This window comes from Rattus rattus, chromosome 18 (assembly GCF_011064425.1).
Source record: "Rattus rattus isolate New Zealand chromosome 18, Rrattus_CSIRO_v1, whole genome shotgun sequence".
Taxonomy (NCBI): Eukaryota; Metazoa; Chordata; class Mammalia; order Rodentia; family Muridae; genus Rattus; species Rattus rattus.
The window spans coordinates 30,773,499-30,790,200 of NC_046171.1; positions in this window are offsets into that span (position 1 = coordinate 30,773,499).

A 16,702-nucleotide genomic window follows, 5' to 3' on the forward strand; every position below is an offset into this window, starting at 1 on the left:
ACAGGACCAAGAGGCTTCCCTTCCATTGATGGCAGACAATGTCATCCTCTGCTACATAAACAGATTGAGTCATCGGTCCCTCCATGTGTACTCTGGTTGATGGTTTAGTTTCTGGGAGCTCTGAGGGTCTGGTTGGTTGATATTGTTCTTTCTATGACGTTGCAAACATCTTCAGCTTCTTCAGTCCTTCCCCTAACTCCTCTGTTGGGGTCCCTATGCTCAATCCAATGTTTGGCTTCGAGCATCTACATCTGTATTGGTCAGGCTCTGGCACAGCCTCTCAGGGGACAGCCATACCAGGTTCCTGTCAGCAAGTGCTTCTTAGTATCATTAATAATGTCTTGGTTTGGTGTCTATAGATGGGATGGATCCCTAGGTGGGGCAGACTCTGGATGGCCTTTTCTTCAGTCTCTGCTCCACTCTTTGTCCTTGCATTTCCTTTAGACAGGAGCAATTCTGGGTTAATATTTTTGAGATGGGTAGCTGGAAACAACCCAGATGTCCCTCAAAAGAGGAATGGCTACAGAAAATGTGGTACATTTACACAATGGAGTACTACTCAGCTATTAAAAACAATGACTTCATAAAATTCGCAGGCAAATGGAGGGAAATATCATCCTGAGTGAGGTAACTCAGTCACAAAAGAACACACATGGTATGTACTCACTGATAAGTGGATATCAGGAAAAAAGTTCGGAATACCCACAATACAACTCACAGACCATATGGAGCTCAAGAAGAAGGAAGACCAAAGTGTGGATGCTTCAGTTCTACTTAGAAGGGGGAAGAAAATAATCACGGGAGGTTGAGAGAGGGAGGCACCTGGGACGGAGAGAGGAGGGAGAAGGAAAAGGGGGGGTGGGCAGGGTCAGGTGTTGGAGGAGACAGGGGAGAGGTTCAGGAAATTGAATGGATGTATGTAGCAGTGAAGATGGGTAACTGCGGGGTAGCCACTAGAAAGTCCCAGAATCCAGGGAAGCAAGAGGTCCTCAGGATCCAACAGGGATGACATTAGCCGAAATACCCATCAAGGGGAGAGAGAACCTGTAGAGGACAGATACAGTGGACAGGCATGGCCCCTGGTTGAGGAATGGGGGCCATCTCAAAAATAGTAACCCAGAACAGTAGATCTTAAATGTTTTTAACACAGACATAGTATGTAAGGAAATATGCTTGATGTAATCATTTCTCTATGTATACATATATTAAAATTTCACCTGGTATTCCATTTATAATATATATCTATATATATCTATATATCTATATATATCTATATCTATATCTATATATATGTACACACACAGAGAGACACACACTCAGATATATAATTTTAAAGTGATAATTATAATTTCATAAAACTTTGGAAAAAGATATGAATAAAAATTAATATCCCATTGGTACAGCTAAAAGAATATTAAGCAATATATAATTTTTTTGTAGTGCTTGAGATTGAGCCCAGGACCTCATGTATTTTATTGAAGTACTCTACCACTAACTGCATCCTCCTCCATAATTTGGAAGTCAAATACGCAATTGCTCCATAATGAAAAATATTAAGTTGTTTGGAGGGATCATTACTTTCTCCCACTTCTCAGTGCTTGTGTCTTCCCCAAATTGATTTATTGAAATCCTGACTCTAACGTAGTGGGATGAAGTGAATAGGTTATGAAGGAGGAGACCTCTTCGATGAGCTATTGTCCGTATGACGCAGATGCAAAGGCTACTCACCATCTGAGAGGACAGGGAGAGTTCCACCTGTGATCCGAAGACACAAATCCCATGCTGTGGCTTTGACTTCGGGTTTTCCTGCGTCTAGAATTGCGAGTTCCCCAAAATTCTATTAGCCATTCTGATTTTTTTGTTTAAGCGATCTGGACAGAGCTGGCCATGATATAAATCAAATAAATGTATGTAATGAAGTCTCAGTGTTCTCTTAAGCCTTCTGTTATGGGAGGATGAGGATGGCACCCTCTACAGCAATTTCCTCTGTGTATTTTTATAAAGAACTGGAAGAGAAGTGTTTGAAGACTCGCCCCCAGCTCTGGAGGGTCTCTGCATAAAGAGAAGGCAAGTTTAACTGTCGTATATATCAGGCCACTCTAAGGTCTTTTCCAAAGGTGTCACTTTAGCTCATAGTTGTGGATGCTAGTAATGGTTTTTTCACTGACAGAATTCAGAGATTACGCAGCTCTCTCTCTCCTCCCCTCTCTCTCTCCTCTCCTTCCCTCCCTCCTTTTCTCTGTGCCTCCCATCCGTAGAATCCAGTCGTGGAGTCTCCAGCTAGTGATCTTGCTTATCCCAATCAAAGACCTCGCCTCCAAACAGCGAAGATGAACTCAGATTAACTTTCCAGTCTCTTATCAGCTCATAGCATTTACTAAATTTCACATATTAAATAGATTTTTGGGGGGAGGGGAGGCAAACTCTAGGCACCTCCAAATCATAGTACCCTGCTTTGATCATTATATGTTGTGTATGTATCAAAAATGATCGCACTCTATTCATAGATATGTCCAATTATTATGTGTTAATTAAACTTCAAAACAAAGAAAACAGGAAAACTGGTTACTCTTGTGGATGTGCCCCAAAGTGACCCCGGTAATGAGGGTTGTAATCTAGCACAGTCTATTCCATCAAGACCAAATTGTGTTCAGATCATCAGTGCAATTTTGGGTGATTCCTGTTTGCTCCCACGTAAAGAAATTAGAAGAGAAAAACTTACAATTGTTACAAATTATGGAGAAAACCAATTGGGAAAACTGAGCATTCATCCAGATTAAAAGTTCTTGGCAAATGGATGACAGACACTGTCATGACTTGGGTTTCTCTGACGACCCTGCAGGAGCACAGTGCAGATGTTTGTGTTCTATGAGAGGGAAGAGAAGAAAATAGGATTGGGTGGGGACAGGAGAGGATGGGCTGTGGTGTAGCCGGGAGAACTACTTAAGTCAACCAACCCCTCACGGAATCACTCAATAGGCTGCTGGTACTTTGGAATTTGGCCTCCATACCTGAGCCTGACCTGTTACCTGAGGTGCATTGTACCAGGAAGCATGTGAGATATGGACAAGGCAGATCTCTTCAGCTGAAGAAGGCTGCCAGCAGCACTCTTAGCAGCTTGGAGAATTCCATTTCCAGAAAATGGGAGAAGGGAGCTCAATTATTCCTAAGCCTGTAAATTAGACAAGAAAGTCTGTCCCCATCACGTCAATTCAGCAATGTACTAGTCAAGAGAGGACAAACAATTAAGAACTGAAAGGAAGACGTGAAATATCATGATTTTTAGGAGATGCAATTGTCTATGAAGAAGATAACTTATGAATAATGGAAATGAAAACATTTGCAAAAACTGTTGGAAACAAACTGCATATATACATATTAACATACATATTGTGTTGGTTTGTACATGCTTGGCTCAGGGAGTGGCACTATTAGGAGGTGAGGCCTTGTTGGAGTAGGTGTGTCACTGTGGGCATGGGATTAAGACCCTGGTCCTCACTGCCTGGAAGTCAGTATTCTGCTAGCAGCCTTCAGATAAAAATGTAGAACTCTCAGCTCCTCCTGCCTGGATGCTGCAATGTTCCAATCTTGATGATAATGGACTCAACCTCTGAACCTGCGAGCCAGCCCCAATTAAACATTGTTCTTTTTAAGAGTTGTCTTGGTCATGGTGTCTGCTCACAGCAGTAAAACCCTAACTAACATACATATTTATATTGGAACGTAAAATAAATACACAAATAATGCTTAGGGAAGGAATGACTTTGTGAAGATTATCTGAAGTTGACCTATACATTTGATGAGATTCCATTAAAGTTAAAACCTGTACTGTATTTTCTTCCTTAGAATTTGACAAGCTAACTTGAAGATCTTTGCAGAGGAATCACAAAGGAAGAATATTGGTGGGAAGGTTGCAGTAGTGGACATGAAAACTCACCAGACTGTGTAATTAAAAAACACGATGCTGATAGCAGAGTAAATAAACAAGAATGAAATGAAGCAGAACAGAGGGGTTCAGAAAAGCCCATTAATATACAGAAACTTATTCGCACAGATCAACAGGGAGGAACCAGCTTATTTCATAAATGGTGTTAGTTTCTAATTGATAATTTCATTTATTAACTATTATCTGTCTGTAAGGCTGGCTATCTGTCTATCTATCCATCCACCTATCTATCCATTTATCTATTTATAGCTACACACACACACACACACACACACACACACACACACACACACACAAGTTCACTGTGCTATTGTCTGGGACTAGAAAATCTGCTTCTGAGATGGCCCATGGACAAGGCTAGCAAGTTGAGATTGGCTGCTGGCTGTTCCTATGTAGAGGAATTCCCTTGACAATTCAGCAGCTGAATTCTTCCACAGCAAATGATCCCAGAAAAAGGCTTGCAAGCATGTGATGTTCTTTTTTGGCCTTTCCAAGAAACCATTATCTATAATTTCTTTAATATCTTACTGTTTGCACAGGTCAGCAGTGTTCATGTTGGATATGTATTGTTTTTAGTACACGAGTGCACAGGACCATCTTGTACTGGTCTCTCTCTCTCTCTCTCTCTCTCTCTCTCTCTCTCTCTCTCTCTCTCTCTCTCTCTCCTCCCCCCACATGCCTAACAAACTGATTAAGTAAGAAAGCCCTCTTTTCACACCACAGAAGGAACACAATTACACTTGATAGGATCACAAGAGCAGCTCACAGGCAGAAGGATCACTGTGGTCTATGGATTCTCCAGCCCTTTGTCATTTTGGAGAGAGAAAGAAAGTACCAGGACCATTAGGTCATGTTTGTCCTTGTTCTGAAAACATGGAATTTTTAGAACATTATCTTCTACTTGAGACAATAGAAACCATCACAGCCATATTGAAAAATAATATTTGTACTTCCTAGGGGATTTGTACTTAACTTGTGACTCAGAAATTCTACTCACCATGTACTTTAAAGAAATGGTTGCATAAATGCAATAGATAATGTATTCACAGAAGGCTGTCCAAGTGCAAAATTAAAGAATGATCCATCAGAATTAGACTAACTGTGGTATACGTCATAGTTTAAACATGGCTTGAGCTCCTTAGGGACCCATTATGACTGAAGGTTTGGTCTCTGAGACAGAGCTACAGGGAAGCAGCAGAATCTTTGGGAGGTGAGGCAGCACAGGATATTATTAGATCATTAGTGGGCATGACGTGTTCCTCATATGTCCCTTGAGGGCTTCTGGCAGAATGTTTTAAAGAAGCAACCCCCCACCCCCGCTCAAAATGTGGTCAGATGTGATCACTTTCTGTGCTACTGACACCACTCCCATTGGTATCCAACACCATCCAAGGACTGACTTGATACAGTCACCATGACCTTTCACCTGCTAAACAGTCAATTAAATAAGACTTGTCTTGATTGGAGAGATGGCTCAGAGGTTAAGAGCATTGTGTGCTCTTCCAGAGGTCCCAAGCTCAATTCCCAGCAACGACATGGTGGTTCCCAACCATCTATAATGTAATCTGATGCCCTCTTCTTGTATGCAAGTGTACATGCAGACAGAGTACTCATATACATAAAATAAATACATCTTAAAAAATACTAAAATTGTCTTTTTATGAAGCTAGCTGCATCAGGTATTTCATTGTAGTAAAGCTAACTGGAATCATAAAGTGCACTTATAAAGTAAGAACACTATGTAATTATGCCCAAATCAATACACTTCAAGCACAAGGATCAATTTATAGGTAATCTAAAAAGCAGCGGTGAACAGAAGACTAAAGATACTAAGGATTACATACAATCTACTCCTTAAGAGCCATGAAGCTCCAGTGGAAGGTAAGTGAATGATCAACGTAAAAGTCCAGCATGGTAGTCATTTCTTTGAGAGAGAAATCAGGACGTATTGAAGAGCGAGAGAGAGAAAGCTCCAAGGAACTGAGCATATCCTATTTCTCAAACACCACAAAGAACTTATCAGTATTCCTTATATGCTCAGCCACATTCATATAATCCATTATTTTATAAAAATAATAGGCTTTACAAATAAGAGAACATCAAAAATTAATTGTTCATTAAAAAAAATACAGAGTTTAAAATGTCAGGCCTATTCCAGTAAGCAAAGCATGTCCTTAAATATTCATTACACACCAAGCAAGCACCCTCCAGTCTCCAATCCCCTGTCAAAATAGAGAAGTATAAACACTTTCTGCCTGGAAAACAGAGTCCTCTCAACTCGGCAGAAGTCCTGGTGATTTGCCCACAGTGCTCTCTCTCACTCACTGGCTCTAGCCCTCTGATGGGGGTTTTTGGAAGAAGAGCTAAAAAAAGAAAGAAAGAGTCTGAGAATAGGAAAATAAGTCCCTGTTCATTGATTTGCTAGGTGGATCCCACTATCTTGCTTGCCTGAAGCACCACAATTTTAATTTTAAAACACACATCAGCGTCTTTACTCTCCTAATCATTATTCAAATGTTTTAGCATAGATATAACATCATTTCTCTCGTTAACCACGTGGGCCAAAACAGTAAGTTTGTTTTGCATTGCCAAGGAACATCATCAGAAAGAATATCTCCAGAAACAAAGCACATTTTTGTTTTCTTAAAAAAAAACAAAACTTTCATTTTTTTCCTCTTTGAAAATTTCACACCATGTATTTTGATCAAAACACAGAATACAGACACTGGTTTCTAAAGTCGATTATATTTGAGATTGTATTTGAGTATCCGTACATAGTCTAGTTGTCCTTGAACTCATAGTCGCCCTGCCTCTGTTTTCTGCATACGGGAGAAAACAGACAGACAGACAACATCATTATCAGTCAATCACTAAACTACTTATGCTGTAAAATTCTGGCCAAATCATAAATGGCTTTCAGTAATGCATGTTCATTCTACTTTGCATACTTCATTGGTGTATGAAGATGCAGTAGAAATGTGAAAGACCCTTGTGCCCTGTAGAGTTCTTTGGTTGCAAGGCACTAAGTTCAAGTTTGATGGGTCCAAATTAAAATGAATTTATGATTGGTTTTTAGCCCTTTGATCAAATTCAAATGAAAACTTTATGAGAAGGATCTGGAATGTTCCATCAAACTGAAAGCACACACACACACACACACACACACACACACACACACACACACCACACCACACCACACAACACGCACACAAACATTTTTTATATGCTTTAGCTAAATGGCCAAGCTCTTCCAAGGCTTCATTGGCCATCATGCTCTTCTTTTCACTTTCAGCTCTGCACCCTAAATCTGCCCTCAACTTCTTTTACTCAGTTACCTTTACTCCTAGTTCAGCATTCTAAATCTGTTCTCAGCTTAGTTGCATTTCCAATCTCCTGCCCGCTACCCCAGGTCCAGTCGGGGAAGCGGCTGATGGCCATTCCGCCCAAGATCTCACCACGGTTGTTGGCTCTTTCTCCTTTTGAAGCATGGTGAATCCATTTCTCCTCCCTTGTGTCTGCTAGTCTGACAGCGAAACACTGGACATCCTGTTTGACCCAACTCATTGGCTGCTAGCATCTTTATTGATTGATCAAGAACCAATTGGGGAACAGAACCTTCAGCGTTCATATGCTGATTCCCAATCAAAGCATCAGAACCACCCCAAACATACACACACACACACACACACACACACACACACACACACACACACACAGAGACAGAGACACAGAGAGAGACAGAGAGACAGAGAGAGAAACAGAGAGAGACAGAGAGAGACAGAGAGAGACAGAGAGAGACAGAGAGAGACAGAGAGAGACAGAGAGAGAGAGGCAGGGGAAGGAGAGGGAGATATCAAACTTATGGATCTGTGCATTTCAGATACCACTGAGATATACCCTAACTCAGGAAGTAACACTTGAAAGGGAAATAAAGAATGAACAAGAGTCACCCAGGAGAAATGGTTGGTGGTGGTGGTAGTAGTAGTACTAGTAGCAGTAGTAGTAGTAGTAGTAGTAGTAGTAGTAGTAGTAGTAGTAGTAGTAGTAGTAGAGAAAGGTGACTCATTCATGAGAGAGGGAAAGGCATGAACAAAGGCCTTGGGCAGGAGGAGTTTGGGAACAGTGATGGAGCAGGCAAGGGTAATAGCTTGCCTTTGGTAGGCCTTTCAATTTGTTCTTGATCTTCACTCCTGTGTAAGGGACAAGGAATATGCCTATTGTGTGGTTTAAGAAAATCACTCAGACTAGAATATAGAGGAGTACAGGAGAAGCATAGAGACAGGCTCAGTGGCCAGCTCAGTGAAATGCCCAGAGAAGACACTTTGGGGATGGGACTGGAAGCAGAGACTTTCCTAAGTGACCTAGCTCTGTTTCACAAAGGTCACTGCATGTGAGTATTGTATTGCAACTGTCTTAGCTGAGTGCTTTTTACTGCCCAATGTAATCAGCAACTTGTATTAACCAATCAGCATATACCAGATATGCTTGCAGGTACTGAGGGCACAGAGGTGCCTAGGACAAAAATGAAGGCTCTGCCCATGGAGAGGTTTGATTTTTCTTTTTTAGCAATGTAGTTTATGCTAATGGTTGCTGAGCACCCACAGCGTGAATGCTTACTTTGGGGTCTGTAGCTCAGGATTTTCCACGTTTATGAACTCGTTCTCTATTGCCACTGTAACAACTTCCTACAATAAAGCTTAAAAGAACATAAATGCATTATTTTTTTAATTGAAGATGATCTCAAGGAGTAAGGGTTTTATTATACTGGTACAGAAAATACATACACCTACATAGAATTTTATTCATGAAAGTGGAAGCCAGTAACACACAAAGGCAGAAATCACCATTTCCATCATGGCTATATTTCAGAATTCATATGGTACAATTATTGTGTTATGATAGGGTGATATTTCTGTCCTATAACATGACACACATTTCAGTAATTTGCCAAGAATCGATTTTTAGTTTGCATTAATCTATTTCAGTTTTATTTTATTTCATTGTTTTTGTTAAAATATGAATTTTTGTTTTGTTTGACAGGTATAAGTATAAATATATAAGAAATAATGTTAAATTTTTCAAAAAATAAATTTAATTTCAAATGTTTGAAATATCCAATTTTATTAAAATGCGTTGTTTTAAAATTTGAAGGTCGGAAGTCTAAACTGGCCCTCAGTGAGCTAAAATCCCAGCATTGGCTTAGAACTTCTGGAGGTTCTTGTCGCAAGTCCAATTTCTTAACTTTTTCCAGCTTCTAACGGTTGCCTGTATTTTTGGCTTAGGCCATCCCCCTTCTTCACAGTCTGCATGATAAAGCACATAAGGTACTATGATATCCATTGTCTTTCCTTTCCCACAGGTGAGGAGTCATAGACAGGTGTGATTGTGTTGGGTCCTCCTGGAAAACACAGTACTCTGTCCCATCTTAAGCTCCTTTATCCTGAGAGATATGATGACAATCATAGGCCCTGGAGGGCCGGGTGGGGTATAAAACACAATATTATCTCGGCTCACTCCACACATGTTGAGCATGTTCAGATCATGAAAGAGAAGCAAGACTTCTCTTTTATCCTTTCAATTTTCTTCACAGTGTTGAGTGGAGAAGCAAAGTGACCAAAGCACAGGTGACGAAAGCTGTACCCATCAGTGTCTCTGTTCTTGTGCCCAAGAGGCTTCAAGGGGATTCCACAAACTTCCTGTTCATTAAGGAGTCACATCTCAAGTCTGCAAGACATCCGAGTGCTGCTGGGGAGATGGCCCCAGAAAGTTATTTCGGGTTATTATGGTTGACAACAGTTCTCAGAGTATTTTGGCCAGCATCTGGAAGTCTTTACCCATGACTGCTCTGAGGAGCGAGATTCCTGCCTACAGAGTACTGGTGCGAAAACGAGACAGGCCCTTTTAAAAAATATCTCAGACACAGTTTATAGCAGAGAAAAAAAGTTCAGTTGAGTAACAGGAAATATGAGACTTTTTGCCTTCTGGGGGAAAAGATTCTAAACTCTCACTTATAATATTATGCTTTTTCATAATGCAGCATATTTAAGATATGAAAAAAAACCCACCACCACTGGAGATAGTCAGTGACCCATTTAAAATGAAATTGACTGTCATTTCACCACCGGGGGCTGCAGTTTTAAAACTTTCTCCTGCTACCTCCTGTAGGGAAGCAGTTATGAAAAAGAAACAGAGGGCTGTTGTCTAGGCTCTCCCCTTTCCTTTAAGTAGATGATAAGGGCTTCTCGGGTCAATGCAAGCCCCGTGGCTGAGTCCCAGCAAGTGAAAAATGAGCTTCTTAGATGCTCTGCTCAGTTGCGTGAGATGCAGTTAGAGGGAGCTGTGAATTTGGGTGCTGGCTTCTTAGTTCTGACAGCTGTATTTGAAATAAATTGACCAGGTCTATTTGGAGTGCAAGGCTCTGGGCGGTAGAGGGCTTAAGCACTGGACTTAATGTAAGACTAAAATGTAAGACTAAAAATGTTTTCATGGGAAAAGGGGCTTGGGAGGGAGGTGAAATGGGCTAAAATGTTCAAGCAGACAAGGTGAATGGGAAATCTGCACTTTTGAGTTGTGTCTGGCAGGAAAGTAGAGGGTGTTCACACGAAAGGGTGTGTTTGTCCAAGTGTCTTTAGAGGAAGTGGGTCATTTCCTCTAAATGAGATTTTCCTCCCTCCTAAAGACTCTCCATTTTCCCTGCTCATCAGTGAGCCCCGTGAGAGGCTAACCTCAGGTAGGATAAGGCACTCCTTGAAGGGCAGATGTAAGATACCCAGCAGGCAATATCTGCTTTCTGGAACTTTCACAAGGCATTTGTTTCTCCCTTTCTCAGCCACCCCCGGATTCTGGCTCTCCACTTTCTTTCAGTCCTTGTAATCAGCATCATCTCATCCGAACTGTTTGGCCACTGTCAACAATGCACACAGCTTGGCTTTCTCCTTTCCCTCTCAGCCTTGCTGGCTCAAGTCTCAAGGGTTCCAGCAGAAGAAGAGAGGGCGTTTCTGCTAGAAGTGTTGAGTCTCCTTTCCCACATGCTGAAAGAAAAATGGGTAAGAGAGAGGTGAGCAAGAGTCTCTCTTTCCCTTTCAGAACCCTGTCGTCGAGGTACTGCTAGGACTTACACATGCCTCTTTCTTATGCATTGCAGTATAGACTACAGAGAACCTATTATCTGTTAAAGCCAGAATCGATTCATTAGGTAGTAAATGATTGACCTCTGACTTATACATGCACATGATAGCAAGTCCATGTTCATATTCACACAAGAATGCACACACACACACACACACACATTATGCCCACACACATATGTGTCTGCATACATAGAATGACTCTTCTATTCTTTTACTAGAAAGCTAAGCCATCCAAGGGAAGACTTCACATCCTCAGTGAACAGATTGGGGAGGGCTGAAGCAGCAAGGCATCTGTGACTGCATGGTGAAACTGGTCTCCCTCTCCTTCCCTTATATTTCAAGTCTTATTTAATCTAAAGGACAGACTAGATCAATTGGTAAATTAGCACAGTCAAAAATTTAGCTTTGAGAGATAAGAGGCCAGACAGTACTCCCAAAGCTGGTTAGGCCCGTCACCATGTAGGTGTATATGTATACATCTTTTGAATGCCAAGCCCACCATTCATTGGTGCTGACTACATAGAATGGGCTTGAGAGAAGATCAATTTGGACTTCACAATTTCGTTTAAGTTTGTTTTCGTTTTTCCTTTTTTAAGTTATTGTGGGAACTTTAGGGTTAATCAAAGGATGAAGTCCTATGGTAGACAAGAAGACTAAATAGCTTCGATCCCTTTGGGGCCTGGAAAATGCACCCAGGAAGCTTGTGTAGAGAGGTTCTGTGACAATGAACACATTCCCCTTTCTGACACCTTATCTTGCTGTATGTCTCCAGGACTTTTATTTTGATTTTTCAGATGTAGCTTGAAACTTCAATAAACTTTGCTCTTTTTTTCTAAAAGTTAAGAAAGCAAAGGCACAATCGCTCATAACAATCAACTAGAGAGCAGGCATAAAGCTAGAGCAATAGTACTCTGACATTGCCTTAAAGTTCAGAAACCTGCCTAGTCCTATTGCCTTTAATATAAAAAATATGTTTTGAAAAAGCTGTCTCTGTAAACAGATCACCAGGTGAACTTGTCCAGGCTCTGAGAAGTCTGTGATGTTGAGTTTGTTGACTTATCCCTTCTACTCGCCTGCATCCCCATGGTCAGTGTAGGCTTGGCATTACAGGGAAGCCATGTTGCATGGCAGCTGAGACATTGAATGATGGAGAACAGTGGAAGGACCCCGCTGAGTTCTATTAGAAGTTCATCTCACAGCCCTAGGGTCACATTTTCTGAAAACAAGCCAAGTGGTGTTCAGCTACACCTTTATCAATAGATACAACTCAGGAAATTTGTAAATGAAATCTTAAATTGTTATCATTGTGGCTATACCATCACCTTAAAGGAATTAAATAATAAATGCTTTGTGGGCACAATCATTGCCTACTTCTATCTCTTCTGGAAATGCTGGATGTCATGTGTCAGGAAATGATTATCCTCTAGTGCACAGGGCTCACAGGCAAAGAGGTTAAACCCTTTTAAACCATGGCAACATGGTTAAAATGTTTGGAGTTAATCACTTTTACTCCCATTCCTAGTAAATCTGTTTTGTGTCTCCCAGCTTGCAAACCATTACACCGGATGTGGGAGAACATCTGAAGGCAATATATCAGTTAGGCAGCCTGTACTTCTCTGGTGTGTGGTTTTTCTGGATGTGATCACTGTTGAGCATGCAGGAGAAGGACATAATGACCATGCAGATCTTTGGTCTCAATCTTGGGACACTGTGTCTGTCTTCCAGGACAAGTGAAGGATACAAAGCAGCAGTAGTGTGTTCTCCAGAGACTAATGAATTACTATAAGCTTAAGGGCGCCACTTGATCCGCAAAGTCCACACTCGATGTTTTACCATTTCCCAGGGATGAAAAGGACAATATTCAGCAGCTCACAGTTAATACAGTCCCAGTGGGAGTCAAATGGCATTCAGTCAACAGGAATGGACAGATTGCTCCACAGCCAGTGTAGGGGAAGGGAGTTCCTGCATTCAGAAGATACTCAAACTTAATGTCACTTCAGCTGTGACCATGACTCCCATCCAGTATGATGCTAGAGCATGTAGAAGGTCATGAAATACCCATAGAAATTTTGGATGGGTGAGAATTGCAGCTTTAGTCATTCCCCCGAAATGAATATGGTGAAAATTAACCTTAGCATGTATGAATGGGATTTTAGTTCAAAATACAGTCTTTGCAGGTACAGCCAAACTAAGATGAACTCACACTAGATTAGGATGGCTCTTTTTCTCTTTCTTTGTCTCATTCCTTCTTTGTTTCTTTCTTTTCTTTGGTACTTTGATTAAAATATTAATATTAAATAATCTATTACATATTTACACAAATTGACTTCTTTTCTTTGGTACTTTGATTAAAATATTAATATTAAATAATCTATTACATATCTACACAAATTGACAATAAGTTATAAATTTCAATGGTCACAAGTAATTCTTGGGTAACCTATAAGTCTGAATAATTGTAATACTCAATCTCATCACTGAAAATTAAAGCCACTGGAAGATTTTTAAAAAGCTGTATTTATTCTCTTTTTTTCCTTTTATTGAAAACAAATTTTCCCCCTCCCCTCGTATCCTGGTTATGCTTTTCCCTCCTTCCTCCAAGCTCATCGCCATGTCAGCTCCCATCTGGATCCACCCCTTTCTGTTTCTCGTTAGAGGAATGAATGCCAGGGCTGGGAGGCAGGAGGGAGTGGGTAGGTGGGTAGGGGAGCAGGTTTACAGAGGCAGCGGGAGGAGGTATGGGATAGGGAGTTTCTGGAGGGGAAACCAGAAAAGGGGACAACATTTGAAATGTAAATAAAGGCTTCTGGGTTTCCACCTGCATTCAGAGCTGACCCTGTGCCACAGCTCTCTGTACTCAGATACCATTGGGAGAGAGCTGGATCCTCAGAAGTGTGGACAATCCTCAGAGCACAGGTGAAGCCACTGCTTCTGCTCATATTCCTGGCCCAAGAAGAACCCACTGAGAGCCATCTGGACACAGGAACCAAGGAGTAGTCTGGGACAGGATCCTTCAGGTTCCCCCTTGGGCCCAGATCTGACCCTGTGACAAAGTTCTCTGTACCCAGATCCTGCCAAAAGAAAGCCATTTTCCAGGAGAGCTGACAGTAAGGCTTACAGGAGGGTCACGCCACTGTCAGAGACAGCAAGATCAGCTAACACCAGAGATAAGCAGTTGGCAAGAGGCAAGGGCAAGAACCAAAGCAACAAAAACCAAGGCCACTTGGCATCATCAGAATCCAGTTTCCCCACCATAGCAAGCCTTGGATACCCCAACACAATGGAAAAGCGAAACTTTGATTTAAAATCACAACTGATGATGATATTAAGAGGTCTTTAAAAATGACATAAATAAGACCCTAAAAGAAATACAGGACAACACAGGTAAGTAGGTAGAAGCCCTTAAAGAGGAAACACAAAAGTGCCTTAAAAAAGTAGAAGAAAACACAACCAAACAGATGAAGGAATTGAACAAAACCATCCAGGACCTAAAAATGGAAACAACAAAGAAATCACAAAGGGAGAAAACCCTGGAGAAGAAAACCCAGGAAAGAGATCAGGAGTCCTAGACACAAGTATTACCAACAGAATACAAGAGATAGAAGGGAGAATCTCAGGGGCAGAAGATACCATAGAAAACTTTGACACAACCATCAAAGAAAATGTAAAACAGAAAAAGCTCCTAACTCAAAACACTAGGAAACCAAAGACACAATGAGAAGATCAAATCTAATAATAATAAGTATAGAAGAGACCAAAGATTCCCAACTTAAAGGGCCAGTAAATATCTTCAACAAAATTATAGAAGAAAAGTTCCCTAATCTAAAGAAAGAGATGCCCATAAGCATAAAAGAAGCCTACAGAACTCCAAACAGATTGGAGCAGAAAAGAAATTCTTCTTGTCACATAATAGTTAAACCACCAAATGCCACAAAACAAAGAAAGAATATTAAAAACATAGACTAACAGACTGGATATATTAAGAGGACCCAGCATTTTGCAGCATACAGGAAACACACCTCAGTGACAAAGACAGACACTACCTCAGAGTAGAAGGCTAGAAAACAATTTTCCAAGCAAATGGTTCCAAGAAACAAGCTGGAATAACCATACTAATATCAAATAAAATCGACTTTCAACCAAAAGTTATCAAAAAAGATAAGGAAGGACACTTCATATTCATCAAAGGAAAAATCCACCAAGATGAACTCTCAATCCTGAATATCTATGCCCCAAATACATTGCACCACACACAGTAATAGTGGGAGACTCTTAGTCTCAGCAATGGATAGATCCTGGAAACAGAAATTAAATAGAGACATAGAGAAGCTAACAGAAGTTATGAGCCAAATGAATCTAACAGATATCTGTAGAGCATTTCATCCTAAAACAACAGAATGCACCTTCTTCTCAGCACCTCATGGTACCTTCTCCAAAATTGATCATATAACTGGCCACAAAATAGACCTCAATTGATACAAGAAGATTGAAATAATCCCATGCATCTTATCAGATCAACATGGACTAAGGCTGGTCTTCAATAACAACAAAAACGACAGAAACCCCACATACATATAGAAGCTGAACAATGCATTACTCAATGATAACTTGGTTAAGGAAGAAACAAAGAAAGAAAGTAAATTTTTTTAGAATTTAATGAAAATGAAGGCACAACATACCCAAAGTTATGGGACAAAATGAAAGCAGTGCTAAGAGGAAAACTCATAGCTCTGAGTGCCTCCAAAAGAAACTGGAGAGAACATACACTAGCAGCTTAACAGCACACCAGAAAGCTCTAGAACAAAAAGAAGCAAATATACTCAAGAGGAGAATATGGCAGGAAATAATCAAACTCAGGGCTGAAATTAACCAAGTAGAAATTAAAAGAACTATACAAAGAATCAACAAAATCAGGAGCTGGTTCTTTGAGAAAATCAACAAGATAGATAAACCCTTAGCCAGACTAACCAGAGGACACAGAGACAGTTTCCAAATTAACAAAATCAGAAATGAAATGGGAGACATAAAAACAAAAACTGAGGAAATTAAAAAAAATATATAAGATCCTACTACAAAAGTCTATACTCAACAAAATTGGAAAATATGGATGAGATGGACAATTTTCTAGACAGATATCAGGTACCAAAGTTAAATCAGGAGCAGATAAAACATGTAAACAGTCCTATAACTCCTAAAGAAATAGAAGCAGTTATTAAAAGTCTTCCAAAGGCTAGCAATAAAAGCCCAGGACCAGATGGGTTTAATGCAGAATTCTATCAAACCTTCATAGAAGACCTAATACCAATACTATCCAAACTATTCCACAAAATAGAAACAGAAAGAACACTATCCAATTCCTTTTATGAAGCCACAGTGATGCTTATATCTAAACCACACAAAGACCCAATAAAGAAAAAGAGCTTCAGACCAATTTTCCTCATGAATATTGATGTAAATATATTCAATAAAATTCTTGCAAACTGAATCCAAGAACATATCAAAATGATCATCCATCATGATCAAGTAGACTTCATCTCAGGGATGCAGGGATGGTTCAGTATATGGAAACCCATCAACGTAATCTACTATATAAACAAACTGAAAGATAAAAAACCACATGATCATG